This window comes from Cebus imitator, unplaced genomic scaffold, assembly GCF_001604975.1.
Source record: "Cebus imitator isolate Cc_AM_T3 unplaced genomic scaffold, Cebus_imitator-1.0 Scaffold22, whole genome shotgun sequence".
Taxonomy (NCBI): domain Eukaryota; kingdom Metazoa; phylum Chordata; class Mammalia; order Primates; family Cebidae; genus Cebus; species Cebus imitator.
In genome coordinates this window covers 5,463,129-5,482,811 of record NW_016107337.1, presented here as the reverse complement: position 1 = coordinate 5,482,811, position 19,683 = coordinate 5,463,129, and the positions used below count along the sequence as shown (strand labels likewise).

Genomic DNA, 19,683 nt, shown 5'->3' with positions numbered 1-19,683 from the left:
TTTATTCACACTTTCAATGCATAGAAAAAAAAACCTAGTGGTTAGCCCACAGTAAACATTTAATAAACACTCAATTAGCATTTGGCAAATACCTTCCAAGGAAAAGTGTCCCTGTGGAGAACGGCAAGACATGGGCACCTGTGACCTATACCTATGGTGTTAGTAACTGAACCAAGGGTGGACTCTCCTTCCCTCTTTACCGGAGGTGACTTATCAGGCTGAACTCAGCCAGCCTGGATGGTTCCAGGTACATGAATCTCCCCTCATCTGCACTGTATAAGGTGTTCTGCTCACGGAATCACCTTAACTTTGGCTTGAACTTAGTCCTGTGCCCTGGAAGCTTCTAGTTAACTATACTTTAGGCCAGTCAAGACCTCCTGGACACACAAGTGATATGGGGCCAGGAGTTCAGGATATTCCTTCCTACTCAGCCAAAGTATGGTGTCACAGTCCTCAACACATCCCCCCAGGCAGCTGCAACATGGAACAGGGTTAGCACCAGAGGCAATGATGCCAACCTGCATGCAATTGGGGGCCAGGTATAATTTATCCCTTTGACTCAGAGAGGTGAGATCTCCTTAAACTCTAAGGTACCACTACCCAATAAAAAGGCAACGCAAGCCACATATGTAATTATGAATCCTGGTAGCTACACTAAAAAAAAAAAAAAAAAAAAAAAAAGGAAAAGAGTAATTAATTTTAATAATGTATCTTATTTAGTATAACATATGCAATATATCATTTCAATGTGAAATCAACATTAAAAATTAACAAGGTGATTTATATCCTTTTCCTCATACAACTCTTCAAAATCCAGCATGTATTTTAAACTTTTTGTTTTTCCTCAGATGGGGTTTTGCTCTTGTTGCCCAGGCTGAAGTGTAATGGCATGGTCTCGGCTGGCTGCAACCTTGGTCTCCTGGGTTCAAGCAATTTTCCTGCTTCAGCCTTCAGAGTAGCTGAGATTACAGGCGCACGCCTCCATATCTGGCTAATTTTCTGTTTTTTGTAGAGATGGGGTTTTACCATGTTGGCCAAGCTGGTCTCGAACTTCTGACCTCAGGTGATCCACCTGCTTCAGTCTCCCAAAGTGCTGGGATTACAGGTGTGAGCCACTGTGCCTGGCCTTATTTTAAACTTTTAGCACGTCTCAATTCTGATTAGCACCATCTCAGACACTCAACAGCCATGTGCAGCTACTGGCCAGGACAGCACAGCACTGAGGAGTTCAGGAATCTCTGAAGACATCTTGGGGTAACTGTTCCTAAACAAATCTTTTTGACTAAAAATTAGTTTAGGAAAAATAAAAATATTTATGAACAAAGCACTCTAATAATTCCTGTGTGGGAAAATGATTACTCTTGCAATGTAGATTATATGTTTTAACAAAACAATGATAATGAGAAAACTTTTGCTTTTTTTTAAACCACTCAAATCTTAATATCTGGATATGTTTATTAGAGAAGTGGCAAGGCAGAGGAAGTCTTTAAACTGTCAGCTTGACATCACATAAATAATCACACTATAAAGCTAGGTGGGTGGCAAAATGCTTCTCACTGCTAGGACGCCCTGCCCTGACCAAAGAATGACTCCCTGAGCCAGAGTGCTGGTTCTTTCCTGGTCTTTGTTTACAATGACAATACAAGAGCCCTATCAAGAGGAAGAGAAATAGACTGTAACTTGGTTTCTAACCTGTGGGTCTGAAGTTTCTGTCAGGCCACTAATAACTGTCCCTTGATTGAACAATATTTAATTTTCAGTCAAAACTATTTGTTGAATGCTAATATGAGGCAAGCACTATTTGAGGGGCTGCAATTTACCCACCACATATTTGTATTATTTTCCAAATGTACATGGAAGATATGAGTAAAGTAAAAATTCATAAACAAGCATGAATTCCCAGCAGCTTTCTCCTTTGCATTTTCCCAATCAATGGAATCTAAAAGTACATACATGTAAAGATTCCTGAAGTTGCTTGATGCTAAAGTGTGATCTTTCAGTATTAAAAATCACTATTTTGCTCTTTTTCTAGTAGTATGAGTGGCATGACTTGAAGCCAGCCAGGACTCTCTCTTTTTTTTTTTTCAGACAGAGTTTTGTTCTTGTTGCCCAAGCTGGAGTGCAACGGTGTCATCTCAGCTCATTGCAACCTCTGCCTCCCAGGTTCAAGTGATTCTCCTGTCTCAGCCTCCCAAGTAGCTGGAATTACAGGTGCCTGCTAACATGCCCAGCTAATTTTTGTATTTTTTTTTCGTAGAGATGGGGTTTCACCATGTTGGCCCACTGGTCTTGATCTCCGGACCTCAGGTGATCCACCCACCTCTGCCTCCCAAAATGCTGGGATTTCAGGCATGAGCCACAGCATCCAGCCCTAACCAGGATTCTGAGATAAGATCCACCCATTGCTTGTTATTGAGTTAATGTCTCTTGTTAAGAAGCACTGGGTTTTAGAACCAACTACAGCCTGAATTTAATTGTTCAATGTTAATACATTCAACACAGATGATTTCATTATATAAATGCACTGGCTACTTTGCAGTATTTCCTTAGGCATAATAAGCTTTTACCATAAAAGCCAAATCAACATTAATCTACAAAGCTGTCATTTTATATACACTGCCAAGGAAAAAAGATGAAAAGAAAGAAAAGATAAAGTCGACCTTTATCAAGGAACTGGACCAGTACAATGATCAAACCAACTCTCTCATCCCTTTGGGGCAATCTGATTTATAAACTGAGGTTTCAAAGTGTATTTTATTTAATTGTTGAGCGCAAGAGAACAGTAGGACTTTTGGAATCAAGCTCTTTATGGTGCTGGCCTGCTTTGCTTTGGGGAAAAATTTAAAAAAACAATCTTTTAAAGTTAGCATTTTCAAGCCAGTCTAATAATCCCACCAGTTTCATTTCCTTTCAGTTGCAGTAGCAAAGAGCAAAACGCCACCCTGGTGAACAAGTGAAAGTATTCACGTTTCAAAGCTGGCTGGTAGACAGTAGCCAGCCAACTCCTCCTGTATTTCCAAGCAAACACAAAGCACAGCCATGTTTTTTATACCTTTTATAAACAACCTGTGTTTAAACAAGGCATACACAATGCTTTCTTCCCAGTCTCTAAAGGCTGGCCACTGTTGTGTTTAATTATACTCCTAAATCCTAAAGAATAAAACATCCAGCTAGGTAGTGACTGTGTGATCTCCATGCCTTGGCTGGAGGTGAGTGCTGAGCAAACCTGCCCAGGCTCCTGTTTCTAAACTCCTCCAGCAGGGAGGGCCTGAGGCTTGCGGTGCAGCAGAGCCAAATTCTTCCTTCCCGCTGGAGGAGGGCAAGGAGTATGCAGCACACACCAGTTGCATTCATGAGTAAACAATCTTCCTGCCCACCAGCACTATATTTAGAGCCATCTCTTGGCAATGCAAACTTATATTTTTGGGCTTTCTGCCACCCAGACCAAAAAAAAAGGACAAGAAAAACTGGTTTGGTTCCAGTGCTCAGCCCAAACAACAAAAGTTAAATGTGGCCTTCCCCATTGACGCGTTTCTGTGTCAAACATCACTCCTTCAAAAGCAGTGAACACTGGATGTGGCTCTGAAGAATGGAATGCTTTTTTCCCCTTCCAATTCTAATGAGTAAAATGTGTCCTACTCTCTAAGGGGACATTTTATAAAGAAGGAAGTAATGATACAAATTTATCGGAAAAGGATAGAATGTTTTAAAAATGTTTAAAGTACTATCCATGTTGGGGCTGTCAACTTCCCCAAACATGAGGTAACCCCTAAGAAAAGTTAACGCCCAAAGCCAGCTACAGGGTTGATGGAAAAAATATGGAGTGCTAAACAGCTAGGCCTCTCCGGCCCTCAGAGGCAGACCCCAAGAGAGATGGTCTCTAGCATTTTGCTCTTTTGCTATGCGAACATCTGGCACTTGGAACTTTCAGGGCTCTTCCCTTCCAGAAGAAGTGGTGCAGGCAGAGGCCTTAGTGTGTACCCCCTGAGCAAGCAGCTGCCAGTCTTACTCACTTGGCTTCGAACTGTGGAATGCCACTGTCTACCAGAAACGAGGAAAACAAACGTCTCTCCTGTCCCTGCTCCCAAACCTAACTTCTTCCTGACTTTCTTCTTCTGTTTTTTTCTTTCTTACAATTATATTTTCTGAACTAATTTTAACATTTCTTTTATTACCTTGTCATTACCTTGTCATGGTTCTGACTGCTCAGAAATGTAGAATACTAACAGGACAGCCAGTATCTCCCATAAATGCAACAGCAAGCAGGAGAGCCATTTAGTGGTTTGCGTAAGTATTTCCTCCGCACTGGTATGTGCAGTCAGTCACCTCTAACTAGTTCAACAAATAAAAAAGGAAAGAACAAAAATATCTGCTGCTTTGCAGCCATTTTTCCATGTTAAAATTATAATAGAAAATTAAAACAAGTATTAAATTTCTGTTGAAAACCCTCCACAAAATTTCTTAAAACTACAAAATGATATGTATACATGCAAATTAACTCCACTTGATGTGAAATGTGAACGCTTCTGAAAGCCCCAGAATAGTTCCATATAATACGTATTCTGATTTGGGATTTCATAAATGCGTAAATGCAAAAAGAAACTGACTTGCTGCCAAACAATTCTCATCGTTCAGATCTTAAAGACTGTTCACAAGGCCTCCTCCTCCCAGGCCTAGGCTGGGGTGTAAGCCCTGCTCCCCTGCAGTTAGGCATGACTCCATGATCTGCATGGGTCAGTGGAACGTGAGCAGAAGTGACACATGTTGTTTCTCTATCACTGGTGCTCAGTTCTTTGTGTTCTCTTCCTTGCTACATTTACCTGAATCCTGGATGGACATAAAGCGTAAGCCAGAAATATATTAAAGACTTTTGCTTAATAGACTTTGCTGTTTAAGTCTACTGAGATTTGGGGCTGCTTGTCGCCATGGCAAACTTTGCCTAATCTGACCAATATAGTAAATTAGTAAAAAATGAACAACAATTAGCAGAAGATAATAGGGTAAAAGTTCATCACAGATCTAGTATCAAGAAGGCACTCAATTGTGTTACTCCTTCCACAGTGCTCCTTCCCACCACGGCTTAAGATTTGCATCCACTCGACTTCCGCAATATATCCTGGATCTACTGAAACCCAGTGCAAATAAAATGCTTAAGAAAAAAACAGGGCCGGGTGCGGTGGCTCATGACTGTAATCCCAACGCTCTGGAAGGCTGAGGTGGGTGGATCACGAGGTCAGGAGTTTAAGACCAGCCTGGCCAACATGGTGAAGTCCCATCTCTACTAAAGGTACAAAAGTTGGCTGGGCATACTGATAGTCACCTGTAATGCCAGCTACTCTGGAGGCTGAGGCAGGAGAATCACTTGAACCCAGGAGGCAGAGGCAGAGATAGCAGTGAACTGAGATTGTGCCACTGCACTCTAGCCTGGGTGATAAAGTGAGACTCCGTCTCCAAAAAAAACACCAAACAAACAAACAACAGAACTGAAAGGGTCCAGCTGAAGAAAACATACATGGTTGCTAAGAAACAGTGATTTGCAGCATCTCCAAATCTCTGGTATTCAACACCGATCATCCAGGTTCAACCTGAACTATTCCAAGTACTCAGTTCCAGGTAGAATCCATGCACTGTACTGCTTCCCTGCCTCCTCTGGTGATTTCAGTGTGCAGCCAGGCTTGAGAACCATAGGTTCACAAAACTGGGCTTTATCATTTTCCAAAACTCAGTCCCAGGACACTGAATATTTTAGGAAAGAAATGCAGAAACAACAGCACCCCCAAACAGCAGTTCACATTGTAGCAAAATATAGCTGAAGGCCAGCCACAGTGGCTCACATCTGTAATTCCAGTGCTTTGGGAGGCCAAGGAGGAAGGATCACTTGAACTCAGAAGTTCAAGGCCAGCCTGGGCAACACAGTGAGATCCCATCTCTACAAAAAAGTCAGTAAATCAGCTGAGTGTGCTAGTGCACATCTGTAGTCCCAGCTACTTGGGAGGCTGAGAAGGGAGGATGGCTTTAGCCTGGGAGAGCATGGCTGCAGTAAGAAACGATCACACCACTGCACTCCAGCCTGGGTAACAGAGGGAGACCTTGTTTCAAAAAAATATACAGCTGAAGAGCTATAGTATCATCAGAGCCCCTCAAAGAACACATGTTGCTGCATCAGAAACCGAAGTCTTTTGGATATCAAGAGAGAAATATCCAAGAGCACAGTATCTCACTCCCTCTAAGAACAACCAAAGTTTCCTGGCACCCAGATCTGTGAACACACATTTCCCCCACAATGGAAACAATGATGATATTGTTATTTACTATTCATTCATTGCTGATTATGTACCAGGGATATTGTTAGGTATTTAAAAGATACTATTTCATCTTATCTTCACACCAACCCCATGAGGAGGTATTACTATCATTTCCATTTTACAGACTAGGCAGTTGAGATGGTAAGCTTAAAGGACTATTGTGTTTATTTATTTGAAAATAAAGAGGATATTTTGCCCCATAATATGGAGTAAAACTGAGGAACAGGTCATTTGTAACAATTTCTCTGTATGCACTTCTAGTTGTCACAATACCTATTTTTCCAGAAACTCACTTGGTTTAACAACCTCAAGAACATGTCTTATTAATGGTAGACCACAAAGCATAATTTTGACAAATATGTATTGAATGAAAAATAATTATCTGAATGTTGATAAAGTTTGGCATCATTATATGTAATTCAGTTCTTTGCCTGAGGTTACGCAGTGTTCATGCATTCACCCAGTGATGATTTCAGAGCCTTCTGAGTGCTCGTTTCTGCAGAAAAAATGGGGAGCAGGACACACAGTCACTGACCTCTGCAAGCTTACAGTGCAGCTGGCACACGGGCAATTAGGCAGCAAGAATAATGTGCAAAGGGGCAAGTACTATGAAGTCTCTCAAAGTGGCTGAGACACGAGCGGCCAGCTGTCCTTCCATATACAATCAAGCACCACGGTGGTCTTGTAGCATTATCAGAGAGCTGAAAAATTCCTGTTGGCTAGTTAGTATACCACACTATACTTTTCATTGTTATTTCAGAGTGTAGTCCTTCTACTTACGTAAAAATAAAAGTTAACCATAAAACAGCCTCAGGAAGGTCCTTCAGAGGTATTTCTGAAGAAGACATTGTTACAACAGGAGATGACAGCTCCATGCATGTTATTGCCCCTGAATACCTTGAAGTACAACAAGATGTGGAGGTGGAAGACAGTGATATTGATAATCCTGATCTTGTGCAGGCCCAGGCTAATGTGTGTGTTTATATCTTAGTTTGTAACAAAAAGATTCAAAATGTAAAAAATTAAAAATTTTTAAAATAGAAAGAAGCTTATAGAAAAAGGAGGTAAAGAAAATATTTTTGTGTAGCTGTATAATTTGTGTTTTAAGCTAAGTATTATTAAAAGAGTCAAAAAGCTAAAAAAAAAAAAAACCTTAACAGTTTATAAATTAAAAAAGTTACAGTAAGCTAAGGTTGATATATTACTGAAGAAAGGAAATTAGAAAATACAATGCAGCCTAAGTGTACAGTGTCTATAGAGTCTACAGCAGTGTACAATAAGGTCCTAGCCCTTCACTTACCACTTACTCACTCACTGACTCACCCAGCACAGCTCCCAGTCCTGCAAACTCCACTCATTAGTAAATGTCCTATACAGGCATACCATTTTTAATCCTTTATATTTTTACTGTATCTTTTTAATGTTTAGACAGATTTAGATACATAAATACCACTGTGTTATAGTTGCCTACAGTAAGGGGTACAGTAACATGCTGTACCAGTTTGTAGCTTAGGAGCAACAGGCTAGACCATGTAGGCTAGGTGTATAGCGGGTTATACCATCAGGGTTTGTATTAAGTATTCTATGAAGTTTTCACAATGACAAAATTGCCTAATGACACATTTCTCAGAATGTTATCCCCATAGTTAAGGAACACATGATGGTAACTGAAGTGCACTGGGCTTTGTTTTTATACTTGTGGCCAATTTAACAGATACACTCATTGATCAGACTTTGGCCTACTATGGTGCTGTGCCTTTGGAGCAATTTGTATCAACATCACATTGCTTCAAATACATCTTCATGTCATTGGAAGTATTTCCAGTCTCATGTATAAAGGGTTTCCTTCAGTTCACTGTGGAGCAATTGCTCAGCTAGTCACCAAATTATCAGTTATCACAGGAACAGGGAAGTGGAGCAGAGGTACATTAAAAGCTGGCTCTCAACCTGTTGAATTACTAAGCAAAATTTGGGCCTTTATTCTACCTTCGTTTAAGAGGTGGATGAAGCATGGGAAGCACATTTTCCACAAAATGGCCTTTGTCAAATGTCACAGTTATTAAGCATTTTGCACATAACTACAGGTCATTACACATCATCTGGTCTGAGATAGCCGTTTTGCTAATACCTCCCGCCTTCTTTGAAAAACAAAAAACAACAAAAAAAACAAAACAAAAAAAACAAAACAAAAAAACAAAAACAAACAAACAAAAACCCAAAAATGGTTTCGTAGATCTGTTCTATAACTCAGTTTCAAGTATTAGAAAAGAAAGTAAAATATAATGGCTTATTTTAAGAGTTTGCAAGAAGAGGACCAATAATTGTTAAGCTCTTACTATATGAAAGATACTTACACCAAGACACTTATACCCAGTTTCTTAAATGTGTGCTATCTCATTTAAACTTTATCAAAACCACATAAGGTAGGCATCCTTGCATTTCATTAATTCTAAAGCACATTTTTAAAAATCACATTTTAATATGTTTGAAATCAGCGTACATCTTGTAATCAATCGAGTTATATCACAGTTTAATTGGCAGAATTTTTTCTTTATGACTTACACAGAAAATAATGCTGTATCTTAAAATATATAGTGCATCAGGATGCAATAAAATATGATAGTATTATACTCATTTTACAGAGGAAGAAACTGAGGCAAAGAGAATTTGAATAACTTGCACAAGGTTGTATAGCAAGTAAGTGGCAAAGGAAGCATGAGATCCTGGGTTTTTCTGACTGCAAAGTTCATGCTCTGAACTGGTACACTATACTGCTTCCCACCACATAGAAACACTAGATTTAAAAAACATTCATCTATTCAGCATTTAGCATCTATTATGAATGAGTCACTAGACTAGGAATTAAAGGAGTAGAAACATGAGTACAATAGCTTTTAATGTGACTGATTAGGGACTGTGGGCATCTGAGCAGTTAACTAGAATGTTCGGCTCTGTAGAGTTTTGATGGGCCCTGCAGTAACACTATACTTAAGCCTGGGCTTTCCCCCCTCCCCCTCCCAGGGCCCTTTTTTTCTTTTCTTTTTTTCCCACTTGCAAAATATCTCATGCCTACGTACACGCTTTGGACTGGGTGAGTAATATTTAAATCAACATTCTGGTGTGGCAGACAGACTCTAAGATGCCTCCCAATGATCTCACCTATTGTTCACACCATTTTTAATACCCTCTACTAGTGGGGCAGGACCCATGACTTGTTTGTAGCCAAGAGAATATGGCAAAGATGACGGTGTGTCACCTTCATCATTAGGCTACACAGACTGGGGTTCCAACTTGTTGACTTTGATGAAGTAAGTTGTTATGGTGGGGAGGCCCATATAACAAGAAGTTGAGAAGAAGTCTAACTGTAGTCAATAGCAGCTAGTAATTAAGGCCCTCAGACCAACCACCCAAAAGGAAGTGGATCCTGCAACAACCATATAAGTGAGCTTGGGAGAGGATCCCTCCCTAGTTGAGCTTCCAGATGATACTCCAGCCCTGGCTGACACTGTGTTTTATTTTTGAGATAGAATCTTGCTTTGTTTCCCAGACTGGAGTGCAGTGGTCTGATCATGGCTTACTGCAGCCTCAACCTCCTGGGTTCAATTAATTCTCCCATCTTAGCCTCCCAAGTAGCTAGGACTACAGGTGCACACCACCACACCCAGCTAATTAAAAAAAAATACTGTAGAGATGGGGGTCTTACTATGTTACTCAGGCTATCTTGAACACCTGGCTTCAAGTGATTCTCTTGCCCCAGCCTCCTAAAATACTGGGATTACAGGCATAAACCTTCACGTCCTGCCCTGGCTGACATTTTAAATTTAGGCTTATGAGAAAGATCCTGATAAGCAGTTGACCCAGCTGTGCCCTGATTCCTGACCCACAGAAACTATAAGAGAACAAATTTGTATTGTTTTAAGCTGCTAAATTTATGGAAATTTGTTATCCAGTAATAAATAGTATACCTGGTACTATGGTTTGAATATACAGGTATCCCCAAAATTCACAGGCTGGAACCAAAATCCAATGTGATTTTGATTAATGAGGCTGAGTTCTATGGATGGGATAAGCACCTGTATTAGTCTATTTTTGCATTGCTATAAAGAAATATCTGAGACTGGGTAATTTATAAAGAAAAGAGTTTAATTTATAAAGAAAAGAGTCATAGGTCCTGAAGGCTGTACAGGAAACATGATGCTGAGGAAACTTATAATCATGGCAGAAGGTGAAGAGGGAGCAGGCAAATCACATGGCCAGGGCAGAAGCAACAAAGTGAGTGGGAAACTGCTGCACACTTTTAAATCACCAGATCTCCCAAGAACTCACTCACTATCGTGAGGATGACACCAAGGGGGATGGTGCTAAACCATTCATGAGAAATCTACCCCCATGATCCAATCACCTCCCACCAGGCCCCACCTCCAACTCTGGGGATTACAATTCAACAGGAGATTTGAGTGGGGACACAGATCCAAACTGTACCAGTACCCTTATAAAAGGGCTGCAAGGAATTAGTGAGGCCCTCTTGCCCTTCCACTCTTCCACTACATGAGGACACAGCAAGAAGGTGCTATTATGGAAGCAGAGAGCAGCCTCACTAGATACCAAATGCCGATGCCTTGATCTTGGAGTTCTCAGCCTCCAGAACTGTGAGAAATAAGTTTCTGTTTTTACAACTTACCCCAGTCTCAGCTATTTTGTTATAGCAGCAGGAAAGAACTAGTACAATTGGTTAAAAGGTAAATTTCTTTGTGGTGCTCTCAAATACTTGGTACTAAAAATTATAATTATAAATTTAACCTTTTGGGGGTTTAGGCCATGATCCTGAAAGACAGAATCCCAAACACTATAATCCTGAACACTGAAATCCCAAAATATCATAATCCCTAACATCTAAAATCCTGGAAATCATAATCCTAAGAGATCAAAATCCTGAAAATGTAATTCTGAAAAAAATAATATAAATTCCTTAAGAGATGTTTATTTACATTTTTAAAAAGGAGATTTGAGAAACATCTAAAAACATGACAGAATATGTTGTAGGCCACTTTACACAATAAAATAGGCAGAACTAATATACAGATATTTGTAAGCATAAACACTCAGGCATACTAACAATGGTCACATGGGTGTAAAAGTTATGAGAAGACAAACCATATTCATAAATAGGTCAAAAAGCAAAATGTATAAAGCAAGTCATTATGGTTGGTAATTGTGTGCACCCAGCTTTATAACTGTGGCATCTAAAATACCTTGATAGATATCCTAAGTCTTCTGATGAAATCTGTTAAAGACTTCAATGGGTCACCACCATATATGCAGTTGCCCAAAGAACCAAGATTTAAAGAAATTTTATCTTTAACAAATGCAGGTGTACAAAAGGACAACTTCATTTACTGAGGAAGTTTCAATATTTCTACATATGTGCACAATGCTTATACACAATGCTGTGATAATGTACTTTTGTGAAGTCAAATTGGTAAAAAAAAAAAAAAAAAAAGTCTCTGGGCCTGTGATGGGAGGGGCTGCTGTGAAAGTCTCTGACATGTCTTGGAGACATTTCTCCTATTTCTTGGCTATTAACATTTGGTTCCTCATTACCTATGTAAATTTCTATAGCAGCCTTGAATTTCTCCCCAGAAAATGGTTTTTTCTTTTCTATCACCTGGTCAGGCTACAAATTTTCCAAACTTTTATGCTCTGTCACCTTTTAAATGCTTTGCTGCTTAGAAATTTCTTCCATCAGATACCCTAAATCATCCCTCTCAAGTTCAAAGTTACACAAATCTCTAAGGCAGGGGCAAAATGCTGCCAGTCTCTTTGCTAAAGCATAGCAAGAGTGACCTTTGCTCCAGGTCCTAATAAGTTCCTCCTTTCCATCTGAGACCACCTCAGCATGGACTTCACTGTCCACATCACTACCAGCATTTTGGTCAAAACCATTTAAGTTTCTAGGAAGTTTCAAACTTTCCCACATCTTCCCATCTTCTTCTGAGCCTACCAAACCATTCCAACTTCTGCCTGTTACCCAGTTCCAAAGGTGCTTCCACATTTTTGGGTATCTTTATAACAGTGACCCACTCTCTGGCACCAATTTACTGTATTGGTAAATACAATGCTATAAAGAAATAGCAGTTTTCACATCACTATAAAGAAATAAGTGAGACTGGGTAATTTATAAAGGAAAGGCTCACAGTTCCACGTGGCTGGAGAGGCCTCAGGAAACAATCATGGCAGAAGATGAAGGGGAAGCAAGGACTTCTTCACGACGGCAGGAGAGAGAAGTGCCAGCAGGGGAAATGCCAGATGCTTATAAAACCATCAGATCTTATAAGAACTATCACAAGAAAGAATGGGGGAAACTGCCCCATGATCCAATCACATCCCTCCCTTGACACATAGGGATTAAAATATGAGATGAGATTTGGGTGGGGACACAGAACCAAACCATATTATAACAGGGGAGATGTCACTCATCTCTGCATTTCTTCCATGATCTTCAAAACTCACTGGATTTACATATGTAGCATGGTTGTGGTCTGCAAATTTTCTATGTATGTTGTCCAACTGAAAGTCTGGTTATTGCTTGGCCATTGCAAATAAGTGATTTTCTGCTTTTGTAGCACCAATAATGATTAGCTTTTAAATTTTTATCTTTTACCATGAAGGGGCCCTGCATGCTTAACTAATCACAGACTTTTTTTCAAGATAACAATTTCATAGAGCTCTCTCTTTTTTTTTTTTTCTGATGGAGTTTCACTCTTGTTGCCCAGGCTGCTACTGGGTTCAAATGATTCTCCTGCCTTAGCCTCCCAAGTAGCTGGGGTTAAGGTATGCACCACCACATCCAGCTAATTTTTTGTAATTTTAGTAAAGACAGGGCTTCTCCATGTTGGTCAGGCTGGCCTTGAACTCCCAATTTCAGATGATCTGCCCACCTCAGCCACCCAAAATGCTGGGATTACAGGCGTGAGCCACCACTCCCGGCCTCATAAATCTCTTACATTGGGTCATAAGAAATACAGCAAGAAGGAATGATAATTCAGCTTCTCCAATACCAAATCTGTAACAATCAGGGTTCTCCAGGGAGAGGGAACTAATAGCATATGCATATGAGAAGATATTTATTAGGGGAATTGGCTCATAGGATTAAGGTGGTTGAGAAGTCCCATGACAGGCTGTCTGCAAACTGGAGACCCTGGGATGCTGGTAGCCTGGTTCAGTCCAAGTCCAAAGCCTCAGAACCAGGGAAGCTAATAGTGTAACTCTCAGTTTTAAGTCAAAATCCTCAGGCCCTGGGGGCCACTGGTGAAAGCCCTGGAGTCCAAAGGTTGGTGAGTCTAAAGTTCTGGTGTCCATGGCAACAGAAGAAAAGTCTGCCCTAGCTCTGAAATGGAGAGGCCTTCTGTATTTGTTCTCTCCCGGTCCCCAACCAGCTGGATGGTGCCCCCCAACGCTGAGAGCAGATCCTCCCCACCTGGTCCATTCCGACTCATTCACACTAATCTCCTGGGTGTCACTCACAGACACACCCAGAATCACCCTTTAACAGGTTTCCATGTATTCCTCAATCTAGCAAACTCATACCTAAAATTATTCCACAAGTCCACTCCTTGTCAACTTGGCACCCAAACCCACCTCCTTAAGTCATACTTAATTTCCAAATAAAGACAATAACAAGGTAATAGTTCAGCCTAACGTGAGGTAACTAACACGATGTAGTTATCCTACATATAACCAAAAACTCACCATTTCCTTCCCCAGAATTTGGCTGTCAGGATTTTAATATTTGGGATTTTAACCTCTTGGGATTGGGATTTTTGGGATTTTTAGATGTTAGAGACTTTACAGTTTAGGGATTTCAACCTTTCAAGATTTTGACATTCAAAATTACAGTACTTGGGACTGTGTCTTTTGAGATTATGAGTAGCACCTATCTCTTGGTTAGATCACAAAAATAATAAATCAGGATTATGATCAGCAGCAATCTCTTGGCTAGATTATAAAAATAATAGCTACCATTTATTGAGCATCCATTAAAAGCAAGGTATATTCCAGCATGTATTAGTGTAACTATGACCACATCTACCAAGCGATAATTCATTAGTGTAGTTACTGCCTATATACGAAACAATAAGTGATCATTTCCTTTAGCAATTAAAGAAAGTTTAGTGAACTTTAGTATTTCCTTATCCAATTACTACTCCTTTTCTTCTTTTGGAAAATATCCTCTTGCCTTCTAGAATATGCTACTTCTCCTATTATCAGTTATGCTATTCTAGTGGGTCTTTATCTTATGTGACCTAGTTCCCTGTTTGCAGTAACTGATCAAAGGGTAGCCATCTCATCCAAACTTGGCCAACAGGCACCCTTCTCCAATATTTTTTTTAATGTGGGGCAGGAGAGAGTAATGAAAATTCCTTGAGTTCCAAAGCAGGGAGGGTGAAGCATGAACTCTCAAAGGCCAGGTTCCCTGCTGTGTGCAGAAGTCATTCTTCAGACAGGGATAATGCTATGAACACGCAGAAAGGGGCAGTCTGGTTCCTTCCAGTCATTTCTGCTATAATTCCCGATGCCTAGCTGCATCCCTGCCCTTTCTTGGGGGTCACAGAAGTTTACAGTAACATAAACTCCCTTTAGGATCTAAGCAAGCATAATTTAGCCAGTTACCTCCAATCAAAAGAGGCTTTAGTTAATACAATTTCCTAAACTACGTTACTGACATTTTGAAATATATGGATACCTTAAATTGTTTAGAAACAATTGTTCTATTACTAATTAATTACTACCACACTTAGCTGACTTCTGTATTGCAGAATAATAAAGTTAGAAGGACATTAGAGTTATCCAGTCTGACTCTTACTTTTAAATAAGGAAACTACACCATACAGAGGTTAAGCTACTTTCCACAATAAAAATCCATGCCAGAATTTCCTAAAATTTGACCTCCTACACCCATTCCAGTGAGTGCTATCATTTAACATTATGTTGAGGTCCCAGAATTTATGGAGGCTTATTTTAAAGACTTTGACCTTTGTTTTAAAGATGCCTCACAAATCTGTCATCTTTCAAAGACTTATAATTAACTTGGTTAATTAATAACTATATTGTAATAAATTAACAATTTATTTGATTTCACCCACAGAATTGTTCATTGTTCATTCTCAATTCTAAGGACCCTGAGAAACACATGGCCACCAGCATTAAAATTATGAAAATAAAAGGAACTCTATGTTCACTCTTGCACACTCTGGTTTAGTTTAACTGCTTCACTTCTAGACTGCATAATAGTGGCTAAATAAGAATAACTCAAAATTTACTACATAATCAATAACACTGCTTTGTTTTTCTACTCACTTATAATTTTTAATCATAATATATATTAAATAAAATATGGAAACATAAAAGCAGAAAGAAAACATTCACTCATGTTTAATGTCTGAAATTGGTATAAACAATATCCCTGAACTATATAATGCTTTGGCTAGACTTTGTAAACTTATTAATACTGAGCAGCTACAATCCAAAACTTCAAAGAGGCAGTTGTTAATATGTTAATCAATACCCTAGGTGTTCTCTTATAAGCGCCTTTACAAAGAAATTCACTTCCCTCTACTCAGCCTTTTTACTGCTATTAAAATTACCTTCTCCTTGAAACCCTCTATAACTAAGGTCATCAGCTCACTTTTCCCAGGGGTTCCTTTGCTTACAGTATACATTTTAAGAATATCTGGGTCTCTGAATCACCTTGAGTTTTAGACGAAACTAAACAGGTTTCCCTGGACAGTTTAGCTCACTTGAAATCTCTATAGCAACCTAAAGGCATAGATATCTTTGGAATAAATAAACCAGGCCAAAGCAAGCAGAGATTGTGGCCCAAGGCCATGCATGTTGCAACACAACCTTTGAGTGTAGATTATATTGCAGCTGCAAGATAGTGTAAAGATGGAATACCATCTATCAGACAGTTTTTGGAAACATCCAACAAGATTGAAAACAAGCAGGAGTAAGTGTGATTAATCAGATGTCAGAAGTGATTCTTTAATACTAAGAAACAAGCTTACAGCACAAAACTAACTGGGGTTTTTTCCTTTCAGAGTCCTTAAAAAATAAAGCTTTATATGGTATGTCCTTTGAAGTACATCTCTCATAAGCCAGTTACCCTCAAGAAGAAATTAAGAGGCTAAACAGGAAAAAAAATCAGTCTGCTTCCACCATGAGTTGGACACCAGCAAATTACTGTAATTCATGCCTTTCTCAGTGCTCTACTTGAACACAAAAAGGTTTGTATTCAATTATAATAAGGCATATTCTTTTTAAAATTTTCTTTTCAGGTGGAGGCCATGCATTTGCTTTGAGACAACTACTGGTTCTCAATGGATCTCTCATACTTTTAATGAGAAGGGACTAGTCAGTAACTTAAAGCCCAGATTTTCTTTGTAATTTTAACTGGACTACACAACGTTGGCATCAGAAAATAAAGGTGGTTAACATCGTATGCTATCTAACTCAGCTCCATCCAGTGCTGTGCTGAAGTCAGCATATACTAGCTTGTCAAGGGCAACAGATAACATCTCTTTCCAACCCCAAGTTTACACATCGTCATTTTAGTAGCCTGAAATTGGCCATGAGGGAGTACTTACACCAGAGAAATCGGCACATGACACAAATGAGCACTTCCTTTTTCTTCTGGAGAGCTAGTTGTCAAATATTTACCAGAACACCACTGGTTTCATCCATTCATTCAGCTGTCTAACATGTATTTACTGAAATCTAACATATGCCAGCTTGGACCTTGTGATAGGTCCTAAGAGTATACAACCTACACAGTCTGTGCCATGAAACAGCATATATCTTAGTTTCCTAAAATGTGTGGACCAACAAAAATCCTGGTATATGATTTTCTTTCCCAGCTGAGTTAGATGGTTCATGATGATGTTCGAATCTTTAGAGATTCTAAAGAACTCTATTAGATAATGAAGTGGAGCCTAGGAAAACTGCACAGTTCTTGCTGGAGAGAATTAAGACTTATTGCTGAAACTTGTGATTTGGTAATTCTGCAGAGGCCCGCTTACTCAGCAATTTGTAAACTTTTTAGTTTGAGATAATTGTAGATTCACAGTAAGTTATAAGAAATAATATAGAGAGTTCCCATGTATAATTCGCCCAGTTTCTCCCAATGGTACTGTATTAGGCACTGCTGATAAAGACTAAAGACATATCCGAGACTGAACAATTTACAAAAGAAAGAGGTTTACTGACTATAGTTTCACCTGTTCTTGAATGCTTTGCTGCTTAGAAATTTCTTCCGTCAGATACCCTAACATCTCTCTCAAGTTCAAAGTTCCATGAATCTCTAGGGTAGGGGCAAAATGCCACTAGTCTCTTTACTAAAACATAACAAGAGTCACCTTTGCTCCAGTTCCCAAAAAGTTCTTCATCTCCATCTGAGACCACCTCAGCCTGGACCTTGTTGTTCATATTGCTATCAGCATTTTTGTCAAAGCCATTCAACAAGTCTCTAGGAAGCTCCAAACTTTCCCACATCTTCCTGTCTTCTGAGCCTTCCAAACTGTTCCAGCCTCTGCCTGTTTACCCAGTTCCAAAGTCACTTCCACATTTTCAGGTATCTTTTCAGCAGTACCCCACTCTACTAGTACCAATTTACTGTATTAGTCCATTTTCAGGCTGCCTGATAAAGACATATCTGAGACTGGGCAATTTACAAAAGAAAGAGCTGTATTGGACTTACAGTTCCACGTGGGTGGGGAGGCCTCACAATCATGGCCGAAGGTGAAAGGCACACCTCACATGGGTGTGCCTTTTCACCTACTTGTGCAGGGAAACTCCCCCTTATAAAACCATCAGATCTTATGAGACTTACTATCATGAGAACAGCACAGAAAAGACCTGCCCCCATGATTCAATTACCTCCCACCAGGTCCCTCCCACAACACATGGGAATTCAAGATGAAATTTCAGTTGGAACATAGCCAAACCATATCAGTAACCCCTTATAAAACCACTGTCCACTCTTAAAACCAGGATAGTGATATTAATATAGTCAAGTGAGAACATTTCTATTACAAGGATTCCTCATGATGTCCTATCTACTTACTTTCTGTCTCCATCTGTCCTTCACTCCTGGTAACCACTAATCTGTTCTCCATCTTGATAGTTTTAATAGACGTGCAGTGATAGCCCATTGTGGTTTTAATTTGTATTTCCCTAATGGCTAATGATGTTGAACATCTTTTTGTGTGCTAATTGTTTTTTTTGTGTGTGCTTATTTGCTATATGTTCTCCTTGGCGAACTGTCTGTTCATGTTTTTTGCCCATTTTCTAGAGGATTGCTTTATACTGTTGAGTTTTGAGAAAACTTTATATATTCTAGATACTATTCCTTTGTTAGGTATGTGGTTTGCAAATATTTTTTTCCCATTCTTCAGCTTGTCTTTATATCCTCTTAACAGAGTTTTTGCAGAGTAAAAGTTTCTAATTTTGATAATGTGCAATTTACAGTTTTTCCTTTTATGGTCTGTGTTTTTAGTGTCAATTCTAAGACTTTTTTGCCTAACCCTAAATTCAAATAATTTTTCTCCTATTTTTTCTTTTAATTTTACAGTCATACATTTTATATTTAAGTTCATGATCCATTTCAAGTTAATTTTGTATAAGGTATGAGACTTAGATCAGGGGTTTGTTTTGTTTTTTGCCTATGGATATCCAACTGCTTCTCTACCATTTGTTGTGAAAGATAATCTTCTTGCACTGAGTTTCCTTTACACTTTTGTCAAAAACCAGTTTGATTCATTTGTGTGTCTGTTTCCGAATTCTTTATTCTGTTGCATTTATCTATGTGTCTATCTCTCCACAAATAGCACACAGTCTGGATTACTGTAGCTATATAAGTCTTGAAATTTATTCCTCCTACTTTATTCTTCTTTTTCAAAATTGTTTTAACTATTTTACTTCCTTTGACTTTCTGTATAAATTTTTGAATAACCTCTCTATATCTACAAAATACCTTGCTAGAATTTTGAGAGAAATTACATTAAACCTGTATATATTTTTGTGAGAATTGGCTATTATTACTATGTTGAGTCTTGCAGTCCATAAACATGGTATGTCTCTCCATTTTAGATCTTTGATTCCTTTCATCAGTTTTGCCGTTTTTAGCATAAGTCCTGTACATGTTTTATTAGATTTACAATTAAGTATATCTTTTGAGACATTTTAAATAACATATTTTAAATTCCAGTGGTCACGTGTTCATTGCTAATATACAGAAATACAATTGATTTTCGTGTTTATTTTGTATCCTTTGACTTTGCCTAACACTCTTATTAGCTCTAGGAGTCTTTTTTTTTTTTTTTTT

General features: G+C 39.0%; 1 protein-coding gene across 4 annotated transcripts in view; it reads right to left on the bottom strand.

The window, feature by feature from the left end:
* ZNF704 (zinc finger protein 704) overlaps nt 1-19,683 on the bottom strand; it is a 238,340-nt gene that overhangs the window by 108,097 nt on the left and 110,560 nt on the right. The gene's annotated exons all lie outside the window — the stretch shown is intronic.